This window comes from Engystomops pustulosus, chromosome 6, assembly GCF_040894005.1.
Source record: "Engystomops pustulosus chromosome 6, aEngPut4.maternal, whole genome shotgun sequence".
Classification (NCBI taxonomy): domain Eukaryota; kingdom Metazoa; phylum Chordata; class Amphibia; order Anura; family Leptodactylidae; genus Engystomops; species Engystomops pustulosus.
In genome coordinates, this window is record NC_092416.1 from 36067614 (window position 1) to 36079658 (window position 12045).

Consider the following 12045-nt stretch of genomic DNA (forward strand, 5'->3'; position numbering starts at 1 on the left):
GCCCATAATGTAGATTATATATGGAAAGCTAAATAGATAATAGAATATCAGAGGTGCATAGATATGAGATACATACGTAGATAGATAGATACGGTGAAAGAGGATTAGAAGATTGATAGATAGAAGATACTATAGTATATATGGGGCCCTGGAAAAATTCCCAGTTACCGCCCCCTAACACCAGCCCTGGATATAGATTGTCATGAGATTTGACCTTGGTTTGTGATCACCGTTCTCCGCTAGGTACACTGACATCTGAAGCCATGGGTGTCAATGTGTTCATTTTAACATTTATGTCTCCAGTGGATATGCTATAAATGTAAAAGTTGTTACACAAAGTGTGATGCAAAAATTCTCAGCAACCCCCCCCCCCCCTCCAATAGTGTTTAATTAGTGTATTATCCATCCTCAGCAAAATCTGTGACTGTACAGCTCAGCTGGCTGCCTGGTCTTGCCAAGGCCGACCCCCTGCAATTCCTGTCCATGTGGCCTTGGACTGAGAGGCGCCAGGATTTTGCTAATCTCTTACATCTTACACAGAGTTGTATTCACCTTTAGCTATTGTTGTGCATTTGCAGTGGGTGTCCTTCTGGACCAAAGAGGTTAATTCTTTAGCAAAGCAGCGGAGCATGTAATGGGAATACGTGATACAACATTGGTGGGTGGTCACACGTCTGTGCCAAGTGCAGGTGAGAACCAGCTGGAGGCAGCTCCAGGTTATACCACTAAGATTAGAGTAATGTGCCGAGTAGATGGAGCTGTGCAAACTCATTACTGGGGTCTATAGGATTAATGACCCCGCTTTCAATGTCATGCAAGTAGTTTTGTTGCTTTGTTTTGTGCTGCTTACTATTACCATATTATTTATAATACCGTACATACCGCAATACTGTGTATAAGCACAGATCGGGGAATAACTCAGGTCCTGTCACTATGTTCAAGGTCCAGCTTACACAGGAAAGTCATTTGTCTTGTTCTTCATACACTATGGTATTGTGTCCAGTGTATACCATAGAGAGCGCACTCCTGGAACATTTATAGGTTTAGGTGGCAGAATATAAGGAATTTACTTTTCTATCAAGGTAATTTATCAGCAGCTTATCTCTATGTAAGGTGAATATCTATATTATGGCAGATTAGATACAGCGGCTCACCTTCTCTCCTTATCTGTCTGCTGCTTAACAACAGTGAGTCTTTTCTCAAAGGAAACCTACCATTTGATTTTATGCATTATGAAGCAAACATACCTTGAGAATGCTGTAGCTGCACTAATGCAGGATGATATCTTGGTTAATCCTTGTGCTGACTGGTTTTGCTGAAAAAACTATTATACCAGGACCTTGGGAAAGCTGGGTCAGGCTGGCTGCATGCATAAACACATCAGGCACTGAGCTTGCAATTACAAATGGAGGTTAGTCAAGACAGGACTAATCAACCTGAGCTGGATCACTCATACACAGCAGCTGGGGGATGGTGCAGCAATTGATTATTCCGCCTTCAGGCACAACCCAGGGATAACATCATCCTCTGATGCAGTGAATAACTAATGTGCTAGGAGAAGCGCTGAACCAGCCATAGAAGCGACAGAGATTCATTATGATAATTTTATAATTGTTTTTTCAGCAAAACCACTCAGCACAGGGATTAACCAAGATATGATCCTGCATCAGTGTAGCTACAGCATTCTCATGGTATGTTTGCTTCATAATGCATCAAATCAAATGGTAAGTTTCCTTTAAGACTTACTGCAAGTATATTTCTATGACCTGCGCTATTGATTTTTGAAACTTGTTTAACTTTAACATTCAGGATCACAAATGTGAAAGAGTAAGAACCACAGCAAAGAAAGGATTCTTTACTGTAATACCTATATCCTATTGAAGAGAGCTCCACTTATTAGAGACTATACCCATCAGATAATGTCTTTCCACCACACCTGTGTACATGCACACCCAGCGCTTACGGTTGTTTATCTACCCCAAGAACATTAGAATAGAAATTTTCCTTTACCCCTCTGACATCATGAATTTCAGGAAAGTTGGGATACTCTATTCACATTCAATTGGAGAAACTGTAGCGTACAGACATAATTCATCGAATGTGTAAGGCCAGTCTCCATGAATGGTGTCTCCTCGCATAGCATAACATAGTCCACTATTGCACTTCCTAGAAAGCTTCTATTTGCTCAGAATTTTTTCCCACAAGACCACACCAGGTTCTTAAGACATTCCACACTTCACTGAGTTTCACATTCTTAAGATATTGGGCCCTTAGGGTTCACATTTTGATGGTAATGGGAGGGAAGGTAAGGAGGTGGAGGGTTATAAGTAGGTCTGATAAGGAGCTTGGTAAGGAGTGCTACACCTGATACACAAGAAGATGGACAACTGGATACTGATAGTGTCTTCCAAAATCTTTGGAGTGATGTAAGTAACAGAAGCCCTCAATGGAGGTATATGTGAGGACAGTGTCGGACTGGGGTTCCTTGGGCCCACCAGATAAATTAGGCTGGGGGCCCAAACTACATTAACTTCTAGAAAACAGACTCTAGAATCCTCCAAATTGGGTTGTCTTCTGCTGTATCTCTGGGGTCCAGTACTGGGTTAGAGCTTAGGGCCCTCCAGAGGATCCTCTGGTACTCTGGTGGGCCAGTCCAACCCTGTATGAGGATGGAGATGATGTAAGGAGAAAATAGTCAGGTTTATATAGCAGTGATGTATGGTCCATCCTGACGGGGGATGTTATTTATGGTGACCTTGAACCTGAGACGTTACTGGCTCACATGTGCAGTGATAACTTTTACTAATAGGTGACTTTCTCACCATTAGTCACTGGAGAAGGTAGAGAAGATCGCTGGCTGTAGTGCACGGGACTAGAACCATTGTGAGGTTATTTATTAAGCCCGGCGTGTTCTCTGCCATTGTGAGCAGCTCCTGGAGGTCAAATGCATTCTCCCTCCATAACGCTGGTTGGGTGTAGTGTTATAGTGACAGAATAACACTTGGAGTATTAAACATTTCTTAAAGCACCCAGGAAATGAACTGTGAAGCTAAAAAAAAATTCCAATGCAGTGAAATTGGTAAAAAAAAAAAGGATTTTTTCTTGTAGGCTTCCATTAAGGATTTCACTATAAACTATACACTACTATTTAGGGGTGCACCACATGTTAAAGTGGCCTTGGGCGGTGCCCACTGCTGAATGATGGGGGGGGGGGGCACATCTTGGGGCAGTGCTGTCTCTCCTTGGTAAAATACCGACTGGCTGCGGCCCAAGACCCGGCCAAGGAACATCTGGGCCATGGCAAACGAACTTCAACTTTAAAAAAGTGTCTCTGCAGTGGCTATTTCCCTAAAGGGGTGCTCTGCTGTGGACATTACATTAAAGAGGGGCAATGCACTGAACCTTTCATTAAAGGGTGGATCTGTTGTGGACATTTCATTAAAGGGGGCTCTGCTGTAGACAATTCATTAAAGGGGGGCTCTGCTGTGGACATTTTATTAGCAAGGGGGGCTCTGCAATGGACATATAATTAAAGGGGGCTCTTCTCTAGACAATTCATTAAAGGGGGGCTCTGCTGTGGACATTTTATTAGCAAGGGGGGCTCTGCAATGGACATATGATTAAAGGGGGCTCTGCTGTAGACAATTCATTAAAGGGGGCTCTGCTGTGGACATTTTATTAGCAAGGGGGGCTCTGCAATGGACATATCATTAAAGGGGGCTCTGCTGTAGACAATTCATTAAAGGGGGGCTCTGCTGTGGACATTTTATTAGCAAGGGTGGCTCTGCAGTCAGTGGTGTAACTAAAAGCTGATGGGCCCCAGTGCAAAGTCTGTGCCAGGCCCCCGACTATAATGTATGGTTTATAGTAATAGTCTTCTCATATGGGAAAGTCACAACATAAGGGCCCCCTAAACCTCTTGGGACCTGGTGCGACCGCAACCTCTGCACCTCCTCAAGTTACGCCCCTGTCTTCAATGGATATTTCCTTAGTGATGGGGGGGCTTCTGCTGGACATTATATTAAGGAGCAGCGCCTCGATTTCCTACCCCAGGCCTATACTCCAGTCAATAATTTTTCCCAGTGTTATTTGTGATAAAATTAGGTGCTTTTCTTATACTCGGGTATATACAGTATGTAAAAAGGCCAAAGACAGGAGGACATTATAGGTGTGTGTTGGGCTATAGAAAAAGGGGTTTTAAATTGTCCCCTTTTTTGTAGCACCCTTCTTATAAAGACAGACAATAGAAAAAGGACCATCATCAGGAGGGGGCATGTGTGATCGGCTTCTCTATCAATTTAGTGATCTGTGGGTACCCCAATTGACTATTTCCACTATGCACAGTAAATAACACTTTGGAGCTTATTTACTAAGGTCCTGTGGCCGCATTTTTGTCGGGTTTTCCGTTTTGTGTCGCAATCTCGCCAGCTTTCACGCAACACAAATCGGGGGGGGGGGGGGTGGTTGGATAATCCGACGGATTCGGACAACACGCAGGATTTAACATTTAAATTGTGTCGCAATACCAAACACATGCACCGGGAAGAAGAAGGTGCAGGATCGTCGGACAACGCACCTCGGGGATCGCGCAGGGATGGGTAGGTAAATGTGCCCCTTTGTCCGTTTGGGGGGCTTCTTTCTATAATTTGCCTCAGGCAGCAGTGAGGTGGGTTCACCCCTGCTCCTATTGACAAGTCTTCTTTATTCTTAAGGTCTTTTGAAGGAAATCGACTTTAAAAATCAAGCATGATAAACCAGGGACACTTACTCATAGATCCAGGCACCGTGACTGCTGTAATCTTCTTATATGTGTTATCCATGGTCTCCTTCCTTCTAAAATGAAGTTTTAAAATTATGCTACTGATCAGAAAGGCTCTACCAGAGCCCCTCCATGCTGTTACACTTTGCAGGAGCAAGTTGTGCCTCCCCATGTGCTACATTAGCATTATTAACCCTCCTTCTGCCTGCTGTAATCTTATGGCAGCAGCACACAGTAGGGGGGGGGGAGTGGTCCTGCACAGTGTAACAGCCTGGGAATCTGTAGCACTTCATAGTTCCAGGCACCATGACTGTGGTAAATCTTCTTATATGTCTTATTCATGGCTTCCTTCATTCTAAAATTATACTGATGAGCCTAAAGGTCTCTGGGGGACATTACCGTCTGGCTCATTAGCATAATAGTAAACATTGATTTTAGAAGGAAGGAGGCCATGGATAACAAATATTAGAAAATTACCGCAGTCACTGTGTCTGGATCTATGAGCAAGTGTCCCTGGTTTATCATGATGGATTTTGATAGTAGATTTCTTTTAACTTTTTTATACTTCCCAGTACTAAACTGTGTAAAGGTTTTTTGTTTTTTCGCTGAATCAGCTGTTTTTTTCACTCTATTTGGTCTCTTTGCACCTTTTTATCATTTCATGGCAAAAAGCTGCACATTTTGTCAATTTACATGCCTTTTTTTCCCTGTTAAAGCGTTTATTACATGGGATAGTTCTTTTCCTGATTTAAATGTTTTAATATTTAACCAGTCAATTTTGGATTAGAGGAGACTTGATAATTTGTGATAATTTTTTAATTTTTTTTCTACTGCATTATCAGGCTTCCTAGCGCCTCCTACCTGTGTAATACTGTATTGCAGTATATTTTGAATATTCTGCCTCCCTGATATAGTGTAAGTTTAATAAGGATTCTACTGTGAGATAAATGTGGCCTATATACTGCACTTTTTATAGCCTACTCCAGGATCACGTGGGAAAATAAGATGAGTACTTATACTTTTATTCACACTCATTCCTTGGAGGAAAGTAATGATTTCTTTGAAGCAGATGATGTCAGTAAGGGGTCTTTAGGGCAATGCACTGGGATATGGGTTCCAATTAGCTCTTATCTCGATAAAGCCTTTCTCTCTAGTGCCTGGGAATCAATGTTTGGCCCCAGGAATTTGAGTGAGTGTTGTGGGCATGCTCCGTGACCTGTGCGGAGAGGTCATTGTGCAGGGAGGGGAAGTAGGTGAGCTGCAAACAAACTGGGGCACATTTACTTATCCGGTCCAGTTGCGATCCAGCGGCGCGTTCTCCGCCGAGGATTCGGGTCTGCCGGGATTCACTAAGGTCCGTGCACCCGAAAACCACCAGGTGTGGCTGCTGCGCCGAGGTCCGCCAGAGTTCACCTGCTTCTTCCCGATGCATGTAAGTGCTGTTCTTGCGCCACAAATTATTTTTTCAATTCTGCGGTTATTCCGTATCCGTCGGGTTGTCCGACGGCCGCGCCCCCGATTTCCGTTGCATGAAAGCCGGCGCCGATGTGCCAAAATCCGGTTGCGTGTGCCAAAATCCCGGGGAAATTCAGGGCAAATCGGAAATCGCACGGGAAACCCGACGAAAGTGCGCGATTCGGACCCTTAGTAAATGAGCCCCAATCTGATGTAAATTGTTAAATATTGTTGTTGAATATGAAAATTCTTTTGGTGATCTTAAAATATATTTTTCCCAAATACCTCACCTGGGTAATAACAAAATGGCAACAAAAAGGGTAATTCTCATAAAAAGTTTCCTTCATTGCTGTCATCCAGGTTGCAGAGTACAAAATCCTTTCATAGTTTATAAGTCACTTGTCCGTGTCAGTCTTTCTTGAGATTATGGGTAGTTGTATCTCATATTTGCAATCTGTTTGAGTGATTTTTATTTTTATTATTTTGAGCGATTCTGCTCTTTGATTTATCTTTGGGCAATTTTCCTTTGAGTAAATTGTGTGTTTTTTTGTGTAAATTTTTGCACAATTTCTGAAATTTTGCCCAATTTTTGTTACAAACTTTGCCAAACAGTTTCCTACACCTGGAGGGGACTGGAGTGTTTTTGTTTAATTTTTTGAGACTTTTTAGGTGAAGATAAGTGATAAATCATGTCTCAACATTTGTCAGCAGAGGCAGATAAATTTGGCTTTAAGCAGGAACTAACCAGCCCACCACAAATTTGATAAAGTCCAAAAATACAAACAAAAAAAATGCTAATTATAAGATACATCTGCCCCAATGTTCTGGGGGAGGTCCGGAAGTTTTCTACATCTCTAGTTGCTTCATCCACATGTGTCCTGGTGTCTTATATAAATGATTTTCCTTTACATTTAGGCTTTACATTGCCATGTAGTATATGGGAGGGGGTGACTATTCAAGATGGTTGTTGACCATGGTGGCCATTTTGAAGTCGGACATTTTGGATCTAACTTTTTTTTTCCCCTGGGAAGAGGATCATATAACACATCAAACCTATTGAGAATTGGACAAGAAAATATTTTAATATAACTTTATTTTTTCAGTAGTTATTTATAAGTTTATTACCACTTATAAAATGTGTTCAAAGTGCTGCCCATTGTGTTGGATTGTCAATGCAATCCTCTTCTTCCACACCACAGAAAAAAATGCTAACACAGGCTTCCAGTATCACTGAGACCCCCACCGATCAGCAAGTTGGGCCCTAACTTGCCTAACTTGGTTCGTGGGACAACCCCTTTAATTCTACTGATAAGGTACCCATTGCTTTCAGTCTTATAGTGTATATAGCTTTAAACAGGGACGTAACTTTAGGGGGTGCAGAGGTTGCCATCGCACCTGGGCCCAAGGGGTTTAGGGGGCCCTTATGGTGTCACTTTCCCATATGAGAAGACAATCACGATGGGTGGCACGGTGGCTGAGTGAGTAGCACTTCTGCCTTGCAGCGCTGGGGTCCTGGGTTCGAATCCCACCCAGGTAAACATCTACAAACAGTTTGTAGGTTCTCTCTGTGTTTGCGTGGGGGTCCTCCGATTTCCTCCCACACTCCAAAACATACTGTTAGATTGTGAGCCCCATGGGGACAGGGAACAATTTGACATGTTTTGTGCAGTGCTGCGTAATCTGTAGGTGCTATATAAATAAAGAATTATTATTACTATAAACCATACATTATAGTCGGGGGCCTGGCACAGACTTTGCATATGGGGCGCCGTTTGTTCACAATGTATTCTGTGCAACAAAATGTGTTCAGTGGCACAAAATTAATTTTGTGATCACAGAATTCATACTATGGACACAGAATTCAATGTTGTCATCACAAAATCTGTTTTGTGCTTACAAAAGTAATATTTATCGACCGAAATTGCCTTTTGTCATTACAAAAATCATTTTTGTGTGCACAAAATCAATTAGACTTTCACAGAATGCACAAAAATAATTTTGTGATGCAGTTTATTTTATGTGAACAGAATGTATTTTGTGTCACAAAATATAATTGTTTGACTACAAAATGCCATTTTGTTGCACAAAATAAGATTTTGTGTCACACACAATATTATTTTGTCATACAGAATTAATTTTGTCCCACAAAATGTATTCTGTAACAAAGAATTAATTTTGTCTCACAAAATGCATTCTGTCACACAGAATTTATTCTGTCTCACAAAATGCATCTTGTCATACAAAATTCACAAAATGTATTCTGTCACACAGAATTAATTTTGCCTCACAAAATTCACAAAATGTATTTTGTAACACAGAATTAATGTTGTCTCACAAAATGCATTCCGTCACACAAAATTCACAAAATGTATTCTGTCACACAGAATTAATTTTGTCTCACAAAATGCATTCTGTCACACAGAATTAATTTTGTCTCACAAAATGCATTCTGTCACACAGAATTTATTCTGTCTCACAAAATGCATTTTTTCATACAAAATTCACAAAATGTATTCTGTCACACAGAATTAATTTTGTCTCACAAAATGCATTCTGTCACACAAAATGCATTTTGTCATACAAAATTCACAAAATGTATTCTGTAACACAGAATTAATTCTGTCTCACAAAATGCATTCTGTCACACAAAATTCACAAAATGTATTCTGTAACACAGAATTAATTATGTCTCACAAAATGCATTCTGTCACACAAAATTCACAAAATGTATTCTGTAACACAAAATTTATTCTGTCTCATAAAATGCATTTTGTCATACAAAATTCACAAAATGTATTTGGTCACACAGAATTAATTTTGTCTCACAAAATGCATTCTGTCACAAAATTCACAAAATGTATTCTGTAACACAGAATTAATTCTGTCTCACAAAATGCATTCTGTCACTGTGAAATATTTTGTTGCATAAAAATGTTAGTAAATATAAAATTACCAAATAAATTAAGTAATTAACCCCTTGCTAATACGGCTCCCGGCGATTAGCACTTAGCACTGTACTAGTACAGCGCAAGTACACCAGGGCTATCCCATGCCACCACGTCACGTGATGTGGTGACATCACGAGGGGATGCAGGTGACTGAGGCAGGAGAACCTCCAGCCGACTTCACCCGACCAATCTGATCTGTCCCGCCTGCTGATTGCTGTGATCGGCCTGTCAATCCTGACTGGCCAATTGCAGCGTTTTTGGGCTAAAAAATGTGTTTTTAGCTCCTTCCTCTAGCGGCACCATTCTGGTTTGGTACCGCTGGAGAGATGAGCAGAGCATTACTGTGTGCACCAAAACACATTTTTCCTATCTTATCTCTATTGATCCCTATCTGTTCCCTCCTGCGTCCTGTGTGTTCCCTGTGTGATCACCTTGCGTGATCACACTTGTCCTCCGGTTTTCCCATCTCCTGTCTGTCCCTTCTGAACCCAAACGCACTTTTCAGTGCGCTGTGGTAGCATTGTTCTGCACTGGATGCACTTTTCAGTGCGCCGTGTAAATAGCGGTATCTTTAGCGGTAGTTAGGTTGTCTTAGGGCAGCTTGGTGCATCTGTAGCGCCTTTTTGCACGGTGCACATAGGGTTTTTCTGGTCCCTGGTATTATTTTTTTCCAGAGCGCCGTAGGTGTACCTGTAGTAGGGTGCACTTATCTATTTTTTGTGTGTGCCATCTGTGCGGATTGTCTGTGTACTTTCTATAATTTTTTTCTGGTGCACATTCTTATTTATTTTATTTATGCAGTGTCTCAGAAGACGTACAGCATGTTGGAGACATACAACATACCGGCCTCTGACACAGAGTCAGCTAGTGGTGATGATGTCCCCTTTTACCGATCATCATCCTCCTGCTCATCTTCCATTGACCTGGAAGGACCCCGAGAAGGCGCCGTAGGGTTCCAGTGCCTGGGACTTCTGCAGGAGAAGTGTCTGGGGCTTCCACTGACCCCACATGGGTAGCCCCAGATAATTTTGGGCCAACCTGGAATTATATTTGACATGGCAGGGCTCAGAGCTGTGGACTTTTTAAAGTTTTTTTTTGATGATGAGCTGTTGAATTTAATTGTAGTCCAGACCAATCTCTACGCTGCACAGCATATGCCCAAAACCCCTCATCATTTTATGCACAACCCTAGAGGTGGACCCCTGTCACTGCAGCAGAGATGCACAAGTATTGGGGCATAATACTTCTTATGGAGATAGTAAAGAAGCCTTCAATCAGGGACAGACATTCTGTACCACACCCCCATGTCCCGCATGGCAATGAGCAGGATGCGCTCTGGAGCCATCCATAAGTTTTTGCACTACACTGACAACACACAGTGCCCACCCCGTGATGACCCCAGTTATGATTGTTTATTTAAGGTCAGGCCCATACTAGATAATCTTAGTGCCAAGTTTGCCCAGGCATATACCCCCGCCAAACATGTGAACATAGACGAGTCCCTGGTACAATTCAAATTTAATTCTGTCCAATCACAATCCTTGTAATATAAACAATGTAATCTCTAGGGGGGAAAGGAAATGCACATTTGTTATAGCCTTTCTAGTAACGGTTTAAGGCTACATTCACTCGAAGGTATGGAGGACGTATATACAGTCGTTGTATAGACACCACATATATACGTTCCCCATACATTTCAATCGCCTCACGTATGGGAGCAGTCTGTGCGGCAATGTACCGTTCCATAGTCTGTAGAAAGAAAGGACAAGTCCTATCTTTCTCCGGTATACGGTGCTGTGTGCTGTGTATTCCTATGGAGAGGGGCTATGGGGCAGCGCTCATCCCCCGCTCCTCTCCCCGGCACCGATGTATGCCCCCGTAATACAGTACTTGGGTACAGCGGGCATGCATCGTGTGCATGTAGCCTCACCCTTTTACTGACAATGGTCAACTAGGAGGAAGCGGATCCACACTGACAACTAGGAGTGAGAGGATCCACACTGACAACTAGGAGAAGAGGATCCACACTGACAACTAAGAGTGAGAGGATCCACACTGACAACTAGGAGTGAGAGGATCCACACTGACAACTAGGAGTGAGAGGATCCACACTGACAACTAGGAGAAGAGGATCCACACTGACAACTAAGAGTGAGAGGATCCACACTGACAACTAGGAGTGAGAGGATCCACACTGACAACTAGGAGAAGAGGATCCACACTGACAACTATGAGTGAGAGGATTCACGCTGACAACTAGGAGTGAGAGGATCCACACCGACAACTAGGAGTGAGAGGATCCACACCGACAACTAGGAGTGAGAGGATCCACATGACAACTAGGAGTGAGAGGATCCACACTGACAACTAGGACTGAGAGGATCCACACTGACAACTATGAGGAAGAGGATCCACACTGACAACTAGGAGAAGAGGATCCACACTGACAACTATGAGTGAGAGGATTCACGCTGACAACTAGGAGTGAGAGGATCCACGCCGACAACTAGGAGTGAGAGGATCCACGCCAACAACTAGGAGTGAGAGGATCCACATGACAACTAGGAGTGAGAGGATCCACACTGACAACTAGGAGGAAGAGGATCCACACTGACAACTAGGAGTGAGAGGATCCACACTGACAACTAGGAGTGAGAGGATCCACACTGACAACTAGGAGGGAGAGGATCCACACTGACAACTAGGAGTGAGAGGATCCACATGACAACTAGGAGTGAGAGGATCCACACTGACAACTAGGAGGAAGAGGATCCACACTGACAACTAGGAGTGAGAGGATCCACACTGACAACTAGGAGTGAGAGGATCCACACTGACAACTAGGAGGGAGAGGATCCACACTGACAACTAGGAGCGAGAGGA

The 12045-nt window shown here is 42.8% G+C and overlaps 1 long non-coding RNA gene across 1 annotated transcript in view; it reads left to right on the forward strand.

Moving 5' to 3' along the window:
* Window positions 1–2361: 2361 nt before the first annotated feature.
* The window catches only part of LOC140134904 (uncharacterized), a 34348-nt gene continuing 24664 nt past the window's right edge, over window positions 2362–12045 (forward strand). Inside the window, exon 1 of the long non-coding RNA XR_011856424.1 lies at window positions 2362–2426. This is a non-coding gene — a long non-coding RNA (uncharacterized lncRNA). The remainder of the gene's footprint in view (window positions 2427–12045) is intronic.